Below are 15,457 nucleotides of genomic sequence, written 5' to 3'. Positions count from 1 at the left end.
TCTTGTAGGCAGCATATAGACAGATCATGTTTTTTTAATCCATTCTTCCACTCCCTGTTTATTTATTGGTACATTAATCCATTTACATTCAGCATAATTATGGATAGGTATGTTTAGTGCTGTCATTTTGATGCCTTTTTTTGTGTATTGTTGACAGTTTCTTTTTCCCGCTAATTTTTTGTGCTGAGTAGTTTATCTGTATATATTGTCTTTTCCTGTTCTTCATTGTTGTTGATTTTGTTTCTACTGAGTCTCTCTTTTTTCTTGTATTTTATTTTGATGTGTAGGATAGTTAGTCTCCTTTGTGGTTACATTAATATTTACCCCTATTTTTCTAAGCTTGAACCTAACTTTTATTTCTTTATATCACCTTGTCTTCCTCTCCATATGAAAGATCTATGACTACATTTCATAGCCCCTCTTTATTGTTTTAATGCTGTCTCCTTTTACATAATGACATTGCTGTTTCCCTGTTTCAAGCATTTTTTTTTCTTGATTCATTTTTGTGATTTCTCTATCTGGGTTGACCTCTGATTACTCCGTCCAATGTCATAGTCTTGGGTTCATACCTGATATTATTGATTTTCTATCCAAAGAGCTCCCTTTAGTATTTCTTGTAGTTTTGGTTTGGTTTTTACAAATTCCCTAAACTTCTGTTTATCTGGAAATGTCCTAATTTCGCCTTCATATTTGAGAGACAGTTTTGCTGGATATATGATTCTTGGCTGGCAATTTTTTTCCTTGAACACTTTATGTATGTCATCCCATTGCCTTCTAGCCTGCATGGTTTCTTCTGAGTAGTCTGAGTTTATTCTTATTGATTCTCCTTTGAAGGTGACTTTTCATTGATCCCTAGCTTCTCTTAAAATTCTGTTTATCTTTGATTTTGGCAAGTTTGATTATAATATGTCTTGATGACTTTCATTTAAAATCTACTTTATGTGGAGTTCGATGAGCATCTTAGATATCTTCTCATCTTTCACGATATCAGGGAAGTTTTCTGCCAACAAATCTTCAACAATTCTCTCTGCATTTTCTGTTATCTCTCCCTATTCTGGTACTCCAATCACTTGTAGGTTATTTCTCTTGATTGAGTTCCACATGATTCTGAAGGTTTCTTTGTTTTTTAAATTCTTTTATCTGATTTTTCTTCAAATGTGTTAGTGCCAAGTGCTTTATCTTCAAGTTCAGAAATTCTGCCTTCCACTTGCTCAATTCTGCTCCTCTGACTTTCTATTGAGTTGTCTAATTCTGTAACTTTATTGTTAATCTTCTGAATTTCTGATTGCTGTCTCTCTATGGGTTCTTGCAGCTTATTAAATTTTTCATTATGTTCTTGAATAACATTTTTAATTTCTTCAAGTACTTTATCTCTGTGTTCCTTGTTCTGTGTATTGCCTGATCTTCTTCTTAATCTCATTCCTGATGTCTTGAAGAGTTCTGTACATTAATCTTTTGAATTCTGCATGTGGTATTTCCAGGAAAGCACCTTCATCCAGAAGATCTGTTGAGTCTTTGTTTTAAAAAAAAAAAAATTATGTGACTTAAAATTGATTGTTGTTTCCAAGCCATCTGTAAGTTATTGCATTAGTTTATTTTATGTTTGCTTACTGTATCCTAGCTTCTTGCTTTGTTTTGTTTTGATATGCCCAGATGGGTTGCTTGAGAGAGCTAGCTTGATTTTTTTCACCTTTGAAACTCTGACATCCTGCCACCTGGTGGCTAGAGCTGTTATCCAGGTATATCAGTCTAGGAGTCCATTCACTTTTCTTGTATGAATTCAGCTTAGGTGTCTGGGTAGGTGATCATCAAGTGTGTGGTACAGACTCTGTCCTATGGTCTTAGAGTGGCAGTAGTGGTTGGTGTAGGTACCAGTATCTGGTTGCAGCAGGGGGACACATTCTGAACAAGTAAGGGGGCTGCGCACTGTCCCCTGAGTGTCTGTGAGGAAAGCACGTCCCTGTTCTCTAGAGCGTATAGGCAGGTGGGTTCTGCAGACAGACCTTGGGCACCCAATGCTTTTGGTTGTAAGGACTGGGAGGTACCAGTTATCCTTGGACTCTAGTCGCAGGTGGCTGGGTGACCTGAGTGGAGCCACCAGTCCTTAGGCCCCTGATGTGGGTACGTAAGGACCCAGTTTAATAGGTAAAGCAATGTCAAATATCAAACACCCACCTCTCCACCACATACCTGAAATGGTTGCAGTCTGCCCACAAGGGCCTATTCTCCCAAAATAGGCCCACATAGGTCCATGCAGGGGGAAAGGCATTCAAAGTCCATGGACGTTTATGCCTGAACAGGAGCTGCTTCTGTCCTGAGCTCCCCCAGCTAGTAGAGCTGGCAAATTATCTTTTTGCCAATTGTGAATTTATGCCTACTACAAGGGAGGATGGCTCCGCACGTTCAACAGTTCCTATCATAGTCCCAGGGAAATCAACAGCCACTGAAGCTGGCTTGGGGGCTGGGGGTGTGGTAAAATATACTCAAGTACTAGTTTTTGCCAAGAGCGCCATTTTTCTCTGGTTCCAGAGGTGTTAGTAGGCTGTGGGGCTGGCTGCTTCACCCTGAGGAAACTGTGGCTGGATGCTACAACCAGCCCACTGCAGCTGCTCCCGGGAATGGTGCTTGAGGGATCCCGATGATTCAGGCCTGGTAATTCCTCTTCTCTTCTGAATCGTCTCTCTGTCTCCCTGCTGCTCAGTCTGTTTTTTAACTTTGCCTTTGATGTTCAGGGCTCCTAGCTTGTCATAATTGATTCACTTGTTTTTTTGGGTCTTTGTTATAAGAAGGATCGCTGGAAGCGTCTGGCTATTCTGCCATCTTTGCCCTGCCCTCATTGTTAATTTCTTGTTTAAACTACTCGTTATTTAAAAGTGTATGTCTTAATTTTAAAAGTGAGGTTTTCTAATTATATTCTTATTATTGATGTCTAGCTTAATTTCTATACTTTTAGTTAAATCATTTGTGAACTTCTCTATATGTTACATGTGTCCTTGAAAATTCTGTATATTCTGCCGTTTTGAATACAGCATTCTGTATATGTCCGTCAGATTTAGTTTGTTAATTTTATAGTTCCAATTCTGTGTATTCTTATTGTTATTTTATCAGCTTATCCTATCTAGGAAGGAGTGTTAAAATCTCCCTTTATAATTATGGGTTTGGTCATTTTTTTCTTACAATTCTGTCAGTTTTTGCTTATACATACTGAGGCCATGTATTAGATAAATTAAATTTAGAATTGTTAAATCTTCCTGGTGAATTGACATTTTTTCATTAGAAAGTGTCATTCTTTATGTCTATGGATACTTGTTGCCTAAAAGTCTGCTTGGTCCAATATTAATGTACTTATACCAGCTTTCTTTTGGAAGTCTTTGCATGGAATATCTCCCTCCTTTTTTTTTTTAAATTAATCTTTATATTTTAGTTGAGGCTCTTAGTGTATTTATGTTTTAAATGCATCCCTCCTAAAGAGCACATACTCATTGTGTATTTTAATCCAGTCTGCTAATCATTGTCTTTTTAACTGGATGTTTTTGTGATGTAATTACTGATATATTCAATTAAACATGTATTTTTCATTGGTTCTGCTTGTTTCAAATTCAGTTTTCCTTCATTTTTGGCCTACTTTTTAATTGATTGTATGGTTTGTATTATTCCTTTTTCCCTTTATTGGATTAGAAGTTGTTGCCAGGTGTTGTTGAGTCAATTTTCTACTCATAGTAACCCCACGTGACAGAGTAGAATGGTCTCATAGAATTTTCTTTGCTGTAATCTTTATGGAAGCAGATCTCCAGGTGTTTCTAACCCTCAGGGCACTGGGTGGGTTTGAACTGCCAACTTTTTGGTTAGCAACTGCGCGCTTAACGATTGTGCTTCCAGGGCCCCTTGGATTAAAAATTACACAGGCTTTTATTATTCCTTCAGTGATTATACATGCATTACACAACATGCATTCTACACTTATCAGAATCTAATATTAATTGGCTATTTTATCTTCTTCTTGGACAATGCAGACATTAGAATGTTTGATCAGTTTACCTTACTTTCAACTCCATTCCTTGGCCACCATACTCAAGATTTACAGGTGATTACCATTATGTATTTTAATTCTAAATCTCAAAAGACATTATTATTATGGAATTATATATTCAATATACATTTACATTTGTATACATATTTACATTTTAGCATCTCTTCATTCCTTCCTGCATTCTTTTTTTTCATTTTTTATTATTGTACTTTAGAAGAAGTTTTACAGAACAAAGTAGCTTTTTATTAAACAGTACGCATATTGTTTTATGACACTGGTTAACAACCCCACAACATGTCAAAACTCTGCTTCTCGACCGTGGGTTCCCTATTACCAGCTTTCCTGTTCCCTCCTGCCTTCTAGTCCTTGCCCCTGGGCTGGTATGCCCCTTTAATCTTGTTTTGTTTTATGGGCCTGTCTAATCTTTGGCTGAAGGGTGAACCTCAGGAGTGACTTCATTACCGAACTAAAAGGATGGCGAGGGGCCACACTCTCAGGGTTTCTCCAGTGTCTGTCAGGCCAGTAAGTCTGGTCTTTTTTTGTGAGTTAGAATTTTGTTCTACATTTTTCTCCAGCTCTGTTTGGGACCGTTTATTGTGATCCCTGTTAGAGCCATAGGTAATGGTAGCTGGGTACCATCTGGTTGTGCTGGAGTCAGTCTGGTGGAGGCTGTGGTGGTTGTGATCCATCAGTCCTTTGGACTAATCTCTCCCTTGTGTCTTTAGTTTTCTTCATTCTGCCTTGCTCCTGACAGGGTGAGACCAGTGGAGTATCTGAGATAGCCTCTCGCAAGCTTTTAAGACCCCAGACACTACTTACCAAAGTAGAATGTAGAACATTTTCTTTATGAACTATGTTATGTCAATTGAGCTAGATGTTCTCCAAGACTATGGCCCCCATAGCCCTCAGCCCAGTAATGCGGTCACTCAGGCAGTTTGGGTGTGCCTATGGAGTTTCCATGGCCTTGTCTTGGACAAGTTGTGCAGGCTTCCCCAGTATTGTGTACTGTCTTACTCTTCACAAAAGTTACCACTTATCTATTGTCTATTTAGTGTTTCTCCATTGCCACCCTCCCTCCCCCATAAGCATCAAAGATTGTTTCTTTTTGTGTGTAAACCTTTTCATGAGTTTTTATAGTAGTGGTCTCATACAATATTTGTGCTTTTGTGATTGACTTGTTTCACTCGGTGTAATGCCTTCCAGATTCATCCATGTTGTGAGGTGCTTCACAGATTCATCATTGTTCTTTATTGTTGCGTAGTACTCCATTGTGTGTATGTACCATAGTGTGTTTAGCCATTCATCTGTTGATGGTCATCTAGGTTGTTTCCATCTTCTTGCTATTGTGAATGATGCTGCAATGAATATGGGTGTACATATATCTATTTGTGTGATGGCTCTTATTTCTCTAGGATATATTCCTAGCAGATAGATTGCTGGATCGTACGGTATTTCTATTTCTAGCTTTCCAAGGAAGTGCCATCTCATTTTCCAAAATGGTTGTACCATTTGGCATTCCCACCAGAAGTGCATAAAAGTTCCAATCTCCTTGCACACCCTTCGGCATTTGTTATTTTCTGTTTTTTTTGATTCATGCTATTAATACCAGGGGTGAGATTGTATCTCATTAAGGTTTTCATTTGCGTTTCTCTAATGGTTAGTGATCATGAGCATTTCCTCATGTGTCTGTTAGCTGCCTGCCTGAATGTCTTCTTTGGTGAAGTGTCTGTTCATTTCCTTTGCCCATTTTTTAATTGGATTATTTGTCATTTTGTTGCAGAGGTGTTGGATTTTCCTGTATATTTGAGAGATTAGACTTTTGTCAGATTTGACATAGCCAATTTTTTCCCCCAGTTTGTAGGTTCTCTTTTTACTCTTTCGGTGAAGTCTTTTGATGAGCATAAGTGTTTAATTTTTAGATGATCCCAGCTCTCTAGCTTATCTTCTGGAGCTTGTGTGTTTTTACTTATGGTTTGTATCCTGTTAATGCCGTGTATTAGAGCCTCTAGCATTGATACTATTTTTTCTCCTGTGATCTTCAGAGTTTTTGGCTCTATATTTACGTCTTTAACTATTTTGAATTAGTTTTTGTGTATGGTGTGAGGTATGGGTCTTGCTTCATTTTTTTGCAGATGGACACCCAGTTTTGCCAGCACCATTTGTTAAAAAGATTGATTTTTCCCATTTGATGGACTTTAGGCCCTTCTCGAAGATCATGTGACTGTAGGTAGATGGATTTTCATCTAGATGAACCAGAACCACCTTCTCCCCATAAGGCCCTCATACTTGCTCTATGCTGATTCAGCAAAATCAGAGCTAAGTTTCATTCTGGTTTATATGCGAGGGAGTTCAGGCAGAGGGAAATTAAAGTTTTGAAAAGGTAAAAATCCAAAATTGCTCATTATTGTCATTCTCATGATAAATGCTATGGTCTATTTTTCACTTCTTTTGTTTGAGATGGTCTCCCATTGGTTTCATTAAGACTAATGTGGACCTCCAAGTAGCCCAGTGTGGTCCTTGTGGTTAATTTAGCTAATACTAGATGTATCTAATAGGTCACTGAGTGGCACAAATAGCTTGCATTCAACTACTAACATAAAGGTCGGTGGTTCAAGCCCACCCAGAGGTGCTAGGAAGGAAAGGCATGGCGGTCTGCTTCTATAAAGGTTATAGCTATGAAAACCCTATGGAGCAGTTCTACTGTGTAACACATGGGGTTGCCATGGCTTGCAGTTAACTCCACAGCAATGGTAAGGATATACCTAGTCATTTGCTTATGATCCATTTGTTCAAGAATTATTTATGGAGTCCGTGCTGTATGTTAGGTTCTGAGGCACAGAAGTGCTGACCTTCAGATGGTGATTTAAGCATGCTTCATTTTAAGAAGACTAGTTTTACAAAATTTAAATTTCTGAAATAAATAAATGCTGAGGTACAGAAAATCTTTGTATTTCCAAAAAGGGTTTGAAAAAGCACAGGATATTTGAAATTGTGAATTCTAACTTAGTATATTTACTTGTTTTAAAATTCACTAAGTTCTGAATAGGAAGCAAGGAACAGAAATATAAAAGTAAGAGAAAAAGTCTCAGGTGGAATCCTTGCCCAGCTTTCTACACTAGACTCCAAAACAACAACAACAACAAAAAATTGCAGAAATAAAATGGCCACAGAGAATTTGGTATTTGCAGTGTTTTTTTTTTTTTTTTTAGGAATTTACTGCTGCTAAAAAAAAAAAATGCCTGGTTTGCCAGCTGGTAAGCCTCCTTCATACTTAAGGCTTTGCTATTGCAGACATCAGAGTCATCAAAATTATAATCATAATCAAACCAAAACCAAACCAATCCCTAGTTGCTGTAAATTCCAACTCATACCGACCCTATAGGGCAGAGTGGAACTGCCCCATAGAGTTTCCAAGGAGCACCTGGTGGATTTGAACTGCTGACCTTTGGGTTATGAACCGTAGCACTTAACCACCACACCACCAGGGTTTTCATAATCACAACCAGGGCCCTTTCAGGGTCCTTTAAAAATCTTTAATATGTGTAAATATTCCTGATTATTTTTCTAGGAATTCTCAGACCTAGAGCCTGTGCCTCCATTGACAAAGCTGTGCTGTAGGCCAGGAGCCCCCTCCTTCTCTATTCTTTCCCAGGCAGTCCCTCAGATTTCCCAGAACAGGGAGAACAGGAAACAGCAATTACTCCTGGAGTTTCTGGATTTAAGGAACGCAGCATACTGGAGGCATAGGATGTTAGTGGTGATAACATTCTCTAAGAAGCAGAGGGCTTTTATGAAAAACCACCCTCCTGCAGTCTCTACAGTTTGTTGTGCTTCTTTGAATGATCCTTTCGGGATTTCTTAAACTGATAAACTCTGGAACATTCATGTGTAGGGTCTCTGGAAGCAACATTTCAGCAGGAAATCTCCCTACTGTAAAAGGAGTTATTTGTATAATATACTGGAAAGAAAATCTGGCCAGAGCCAGGAATTGAGGAAAAATTAAAAAAAAAATACATTTTTCTAGTTTTTGGAAAGAACTTTACTTAAGGTATTATATTATTTTTTTCCTAATAAAAGAGGCACCAGGAAGAAAAACAGAGAAACAGTAAACCAGAAGGGTTGCCACCTTAAGATATAATGTTAAGGTTTCCGCAAGAACATCTGAAGTACATTATTTTGTGTTTTAAATACTATATCATAACCAAGAGATCCACCAGATGCTCCTTGGAAACTCTATGGGGCAGTTCTACTCTGTCCTTTAGGGTCGCTAAGAGTCGGAATCGACTCAAGGGACTGGGTTTCTGGGTTAACCACGAGTTCTAATCATGCCTTTCTGTGCATTAGTATTTCAGCAATATTCCATTAGAATTGCTATGACTTTCTCTAATTTACCGCCCAGATTGTCATAAAATATATTAAAATCGTCTCAGTTTGCACCATTTTTACAGTATTGAAATGTCTTGGGTGGCCCTGTGACGTAGTTTGTTAAACAAATGCCCCCATATCCCTAGGATTATTTGTTTTTGGAAGTTGATTAACTAATCATATATTCGGTTAATACATACTTTTTTTTTTATATAAAAACATATAACTTTAAATATAAAGTTTAGTAAATTGATAGTCTTACTTTTTATATTTCCTATTAGTTTATTCTCACTCATGGATTCATTCTGATTCTCTTTGTCTGGCAGAGCATATTTCTTATAAGGAAAAAAAAAAAAAACAATTCCTACTCATAGCAACCCTATAGGACAGAGTAGAATTGCCCCATAAAGTTTCCAAGAAGCACCTGGTGGATTTGAACTGCCAACCTTTTGGTTAGCAGCTGTAGCTCTTTAACCACCACGCCTCTAGGGCTTTCTTTCTTATAAGAGGCACTCAATAAATAACTGTTAAATGAACAAATGAAATGTCTCCACTTTGTTTCTATTACTATCCATTTGGGTCAAAGTTAGGGTAACTGTATTTCTTAAGATAGAAATGATTGAGAAAACCCAAAGTAGGACAAACATTCAAATAATATCCAAATTTCCCCTTTAGGCCAGGCTCCTGGTTTATTGGATCCAGGACCCCATCTCTGTCAGGGCAACAAGGGTCCTGTTGGATAACGTGGGGGGTCTCCCTGCCATCACACTCACAAAAGGCAGGCTGTGTCCTCAAACCTGGCTAGGTTTTCATAAACAATTTATTTTAGTCCCATGACTTTTACTTAAACTCTTCCTGATTACATTTCTATTGTCAGTTGCCACTAGTTTTGGAGAGTGATGCATTACTTACGTGTAGCGTTTACTAGTCCTGTCATTGCTCCGGCATTTCGAGCATTCAATATCAACTCATTTTAGTCCTATTAGTTGTTTCACGTATCAGTAGCTCAGGCCATCAACAAATATGCTCGTATAACTGAAAGTTCTATAAACCTAAATTCTGAAATGTCTTTGCCAATATATGAAATACCTAGATTAAATTTTAAGAAATAACCCTGAGGTTTAATTACCTAGCACTGGAGGAATGGAGGGATAGTCTAGGAGAAAGTTTTAAAAAAAAAAGGAATAGAAAAAAAGTAAGTTCTGTAATGAAGGAACTTAGAGGAAATGGAATCTAGCAGTAAAAAACAAAGGTTTTCTTTAGGGTTAAGTGCTTTAAAGGAGCCTTGGTGGTGCAATGGTTAAACACTTGGTTGCTAACCAAAAGGCTGACAGTTTGAACCCACTAGGTGCTCTGCGGGAGAAAGATGTGGCAGTCACTTCTGTAAAGATTACTGTATTTTTAGCAAATGACATGCCCACATAAATAATGGAGATATATATATATATATATATAATGTGCATAGTACACCTAGAAAAATAATGTGCAAGGGGGTTATGCAGTTAGCAAAAACCATATAATATGTGTGTTATTAGTGTAGGAATATGGTACAGCCTTAGAAACCCTTTGGGGCAGTTCTACTGTGTCCTAAAGGGTTGCTATGAATTGGAATTGACCCAATGGCAATGAGTTTAAGTGCTTTAAGCAGCCAAAAGAGTCCTGGTGGTGCAATGGTTAAGCACTTGGGTGCTAAATGAAAGGTGGAATGTTAGAACCCACCAGAGGATCGATCCATGGGAGATCTGCTCCTATAAAGATCACAGCCTAGGAAACTCTAAGGGGCAGTTCTAGTCTGTCCTATAAGGCAACTATGAGTTGGAATCGACTCATTGACACATAACAAAAACATAACATACTAGAAAGTATATGCTTTGTGTAAATAATGCTGATGTGAATCAGACATCTGTCACTTACCAGTTGTGAGACTTTGGGTAAATGAATTGGTTTCATGAAACTTCAGTTTCCTCATTTATAATAATAAATATTTCATCAGATTTTTGTGAAAATTAAATGGTAGAATGTTATAAGACACCAGCATACTGTCTATCATAAACAAACAAAACAAAACAAATGATAAATCTAAGATGAAATTAGCTACCAGAAAATTTGCAGCAGGTCCATGTTCCTCAACGTATAGCTGAATAATCTATGAATCTAGACACAGAGCTTACATTTTTTAAAAAAAAAACAGACAATGGATCATAGGCCTAGATATAACATGCAAAACTATTCAACTTCTAGAAGATGAAGTAGGAGAAAACCTAGGTGACCTTGGGTTTGGTGATGACTTCTTAGATACAACGCTAAAAACACAATCCATGAAAGAAAAAACTGGTAAGTTGTACTTCATTAATATTAACATTTGCTCTGTGACAGACAGTGTAAAGAGAATGAAAAGATAAGCCACGAACTGGGAGAAAATATTTGCTAAACACATATCTGACAAAGGACTTGTATCAAAAATATACAAAGAACTCTTAAAACTCAGAAAAAAGAAAACAAACAACCCAATCATAAAATGAGCAAAAGATCTGAACAGCCACTTCACTAAAGCAGATACACAGATAGCAAAAAGATGCACATGAAAAGATGCTCAGCATTATATGCTATTAAAAAAAAAAAGGGAGTTGCAAATTAAAACAACAATGCGATACCACCACACACCTATTACCCATTGCCGTCGAGTCGATTCCAACTCATAGCGACCCTATGGGACAGAGTAGAACTGCCGCATACGGTTTCCAAGGAGCGCCTGGTGGATTCGAACCGCTGACCTTTTGGTTAGCAGCCATAGCTCTTAAACACTATGCTACCAGGGTTTCCACACACCTATTAGAATAACTAAAATCCAAAATACTGACAACACCAAATGCTAGCAAGGATTTGGAGCAGCAGAATTCTCGTTCATTGCTGGCGAGAATTTAAAGTGGGACAGTCACTATGGAAGACAATCTGAAGCTAAACACAGGTTTACCATACAATTCAGCCACCACACTCTAGGTATTTACCCAAATGAGCTGAAAATGTATATCCACATAAAAACTGGCACACAAATATTTATAGCAGCTTTATTCATAACTGTCAAAAATTAGAAGAAATCAAGATGTCCTTCAATAGGTGAATGATTAGGCAAATTATGGTACGATATCAATAAAATGAGTATTGTTTAGCGATACAAAGAAATGAGCTATTAAGCTATGAAAAGACATGAAGGAACTTGAAATGCATATTGTTAAGTGAGAGAAGCTAGTCTGAAAAAGCTACATGCTGTATCATTTTGACTATATGACGTTATGGCAAATGCAAAACTATAGAGACAATAAAAAGATAGTGGTTAGCAGAGTTCAGGGATGGGGGAGGGTTGAATATGTGGAACACAGGACATTTTTAGAGCAGTGAAACTATTCTGTACGATACTACAATGAGGGACGCCTGACAAGCATTTATCAAAACCCATAGGTATTGTTGTCGTTAGGTGCCGTCGAGTCGCACAACAGAATGAAACACTGCCCAGTCCTGCACCATCCTCACAAAAGTTATGCTTAAGCCCATTGTTGCAGCCACTCTGTCAATCCACCTCCTTGAGGGTCTTCCTCTTTTCTGCTGACGGTGTACTTTGCCAAGCATGACAGCCTTCTCCAGTGACGGATCCCTCCTGACCACATGTACAAAGTAAGACGCGGCCTTGCCATTCTTGCTTCTAAGGAGCATTCTGGTTGTACTTCTTCCAAGACAGATTTTTTTGTTCTTTTAGTAGTCCATGGTATATTCAAAATTCTTCGTCAACAGCACAATTCAAAGGCGTGAATTCTTCAGTCCTCCTTATTCATTGTCCAGCTTTCACATGCATACGATGTGACTGGAAATACCATGACTTGGGTCAGGCGCACCTTAGTCTTCAAGGTGACATCTTTGCTTTTCAACACTTTAAAGAGGTCCTTTGCAGCAGATTTGCCCAATGCAATGTGTCTTTTGATTTCTTGACTGCTGCTTCCATGGGTGTTGATTGTGGATCCAAGTAAAATGAAATCCTTGGCAACTTCAATCTTTTCTCCATTTATCATGATGTTGCTCATTGGTCCAGTTGTGAGGATTTTTGTTTTCTTTATGTTGAGATGCAATCCATACTGAAGGCTATGGTCTTTGATCTTCATTAGTAAGTGCTTCAAGTCCTCTTCATGCTCAGCAAGCAAGGTTGTGTCATTTTCATAATGCAGGTTGTTAATGAGTCTTCCTTGAATCCTGATGCTCCATTCTTCTTCATATAGTCCAGCTTCTTGGATTATTTGCTCAGCATACAGATTGAATAGGTACGGTGAAAGGATGTAACCCTGACGCACACCTTTCCTGACTTTAAACCAGTCAGTATCCCCTTGTTCTGTCCGAACAACTGCCTCTTGATCTATGTAAAGGTTCCTCATGAGCACAATTAAGTGTTCTGGAATTCCCATTCTTTGCAATGTTATCCATAATTTGTTATGATCCACACAGTCGAATGCTTTTGCATAGTCAATAAAAAACAGGTAAACATCCTTCTGGTATTCTCTGCTTTCAGCCAGGATCCATCTGACATCAGCAATGATATCCCTGGTTCCACATCCTCTTCTGAATCTGGCCTGAATTTCTGGCAGTTCCCTGTCAATATTCTGCTGCAGCTGCTTTTGAATAATCTTCAGCAAAATATTATAATGTACATACCCATAGGAGTATACAACACGAACTGTGAACCCTAATGTAAACGATAGGAGTCCTGGGAGGTGCAAATGGTTAAGTGATCGGCTACTGAACAAAAGGTTGGCAGTTTGAACCCACCCAGAGGTGCCTTAGAAGAAAGGCCTGGCAATCTGCTTCCAGAAGGTCACAGCCTTGAGAACTCTATGGAGTACAGTTCTGCTTTGCCACACTTGGGGTTGCCATGAGTAGGAATCCACAGCAACCAGTTGATGTAAACCATAGACTTTAATTAATAATTATGTGTCAATATTGGTTCCTCATTTGTAACAAGAGTACCACAGGAATGCAAGATGTTAATAATGGGAGGAACAGTGGGCAGGGGTGGGGTTATGTGGGAACGCTCTGTACTTTCTGCACAATTTTCCTGTAAACCTTTAACTGTTTTAAAAAATAAAGTTTTAATAAATATTGAGAAAAATTTGAATAGTTGATGTGCTCTGTTCAGGAACAAACAAAAGTTATCCCAAACTCTTGAATAATAATCCTATTAAAATATCGGCTACATTTGTGGTAGTGTAAACTGAGAAAAAAATGTTTATCTAAAAGCTGGCAGGACATAAGTTGAGCCCCAAATTCCTGCCAGGAAAGAAGGGCAGGAACCAGTGTGTTTGTTTTTGGTATGGCACATAAGCAGTAGTGTCCACAGAGGTCTCAAGAGTTCATTGAGAGTTGGTCTGTCACTGGTGGTAGGCAAAAACCAAACGCTAAGGACGAGTGAGCAGGGCTGGGAAGTCATCAAAAGGGCTGTATAAAGAATAAATTGTGAGCAAAGCTAACGCTCCCACTGGAGGTTTTTAGGCCTGCAGAGACTTTGAAAGCAACAGTACTTGTTTTTCTTCCCCGTGTGTGTATCTTGGTGTGTGTATCTTGGTAGTACCAAACAAAAAACCAAACCCGTTGCCGTCCAGTCGATTCCGACTCACAGGCACCCTATAGGACAGAGCAGAACTGCCTCAGAGTGTTTCCAAGGAGTGGCTGGTGGATTTGAACTGCTGACCTTTTCGTTAGCAGCCAAGCTCTTGACCTCTGTGCCACTAAGACTTAAATCAGGCCTTCAAAAAATCTGTAAACAAGAAATAAGTGAAGAAGTACTCATGGAATTGTAGGTGATTAGAATTTTTGTATTGAACAGTTAAGGACCAGACACTGAGTATAAAATAAAACTAAAAAAGGTTTGAATGAGAAGTGAAAGAGAGAGAAAGGGTGGAAGTAGACGGAAATGGACAGTCAGTCCAGAAATCTTGAAAACTTTATCTTCTGCCTCAATTTCTCATTTTCAGTGGACTGTTGACATACCGGTAGTCCCCCACTTACAATGTACTGAAGTTACGAGAACTGCAGTTAAAACCATGTTTTTTTTTTTTAATGATTTGTGTTTTTTTAAATGTATGCATTAAAATATATCCATGTTTATATGTAATGTTTCCAATCGCCCTAGACAAATAAAGATCAAATGTATAAAGATACTGATAATAAAAGGCAATAATAATGAAAAAAAAAGAGGTATTAGACTTACCTCAGAACTGACTTAAGATGGAGTCATTGGAACATAACTCCATCTAAGTCTGGGACTACCTGTATTTACTTTGATATTTCACCAATGGCATAAACTCAACAAATAACTAAAGCATCAGAAATCTCTTTTTCTGTAAATGGCCTCACTCTTTCTGGACATCCTGGCTTTAAACTTTGCCTCCTTTCCATAATGTTGATATCTAATTGTTGGGGGTCCTGCCTTTCTTCTGACTTCTACTGCTACCTTTAGTATTTCCCACGTGGCCTATTTTTCCCTCCTAACAAAAGTTCTCTCTACTTCTTGTCTTTTTACCTAACAATCCATCCAGCCCATTGGTGCCAAAATAACCTCGCTAAACCATATTCCTGTTCATGTTACTCCTCTGATCTAAAGTGTTTAGGGACTTCTAGTGCCAACCAAATTAAGGGCAAACCTATTAAGCTGGTATTCTAACTTCTCCACGATATGGTTCCAATCAAGTTTCCCTGTGTTATTATAATTTTCCCCAATATGTACCCTGGGATCCAGTCAAACTGGCCTGATCATTGTTTCCTTATTAAATTCTATTTTATTTTTCCCCCATCTTAGCTATGAATTCTCCTGCACTGTGTCTAAATCGTATTTATTCCTTAAATCCCAGTTCAGTTCAGTTGTCGCCTTCATAGTTTCTTTTATTTCAGAATTCCCATGCTGCTTCTATCCTTTGCTCCTTATCATAGTGATGTTCTTTGTAGGTTTACAGTTAGACATAAGGTCACCATGAGTCAGAGCCAACTCAGCAGCAACTAACAACAACAACTATATTTTAAGAT

General features: G+C 38.2%; 1 protein-coding gene and 1 long non-coding RNA gene across 4 annotated transcripts in view; one reads left to right on the top strand and one right to left on the bottom strand.

Moving 5' to 3' along the window:
• The window catches only part of LOC135231229 (uncharacterized), a 45,735-nt gene that overhangs the window by 25,510 nt on the left and 4,768 nt on the right, over positions 1 to 15,457 (top strand). The window lies entirely within an intron of this gene.
• ERP27 (endoplasmic reticulum protein 27) overlaps positions 1 to 15,457 on the bottom strand; it is a 35,838-nt gene that overhangs the window by 16,297 nt on the left and 4,084 nt on the right. The window lies entirely within an intron of this gene.

Source organism: Loxodonta africana, chromosome 4 (genome assembly GCF_030014295.1).
Source record: "Loxodonta africana isolate mLoxAfr1 chromosome 4, mLoxAfr1.hap2, whole genome shotgun sequence".
Lineage (NCBI taxonomy): Eukaryota > Metazoa > Chordata > Mammalia > Proboscidea > Elephantidae > Loxodonta > Loxodonta africana.
Note: the sequence above shows the minus strand (reverse complement) of the source record. Positions and strands in the feature narration are given on the sequence as shown.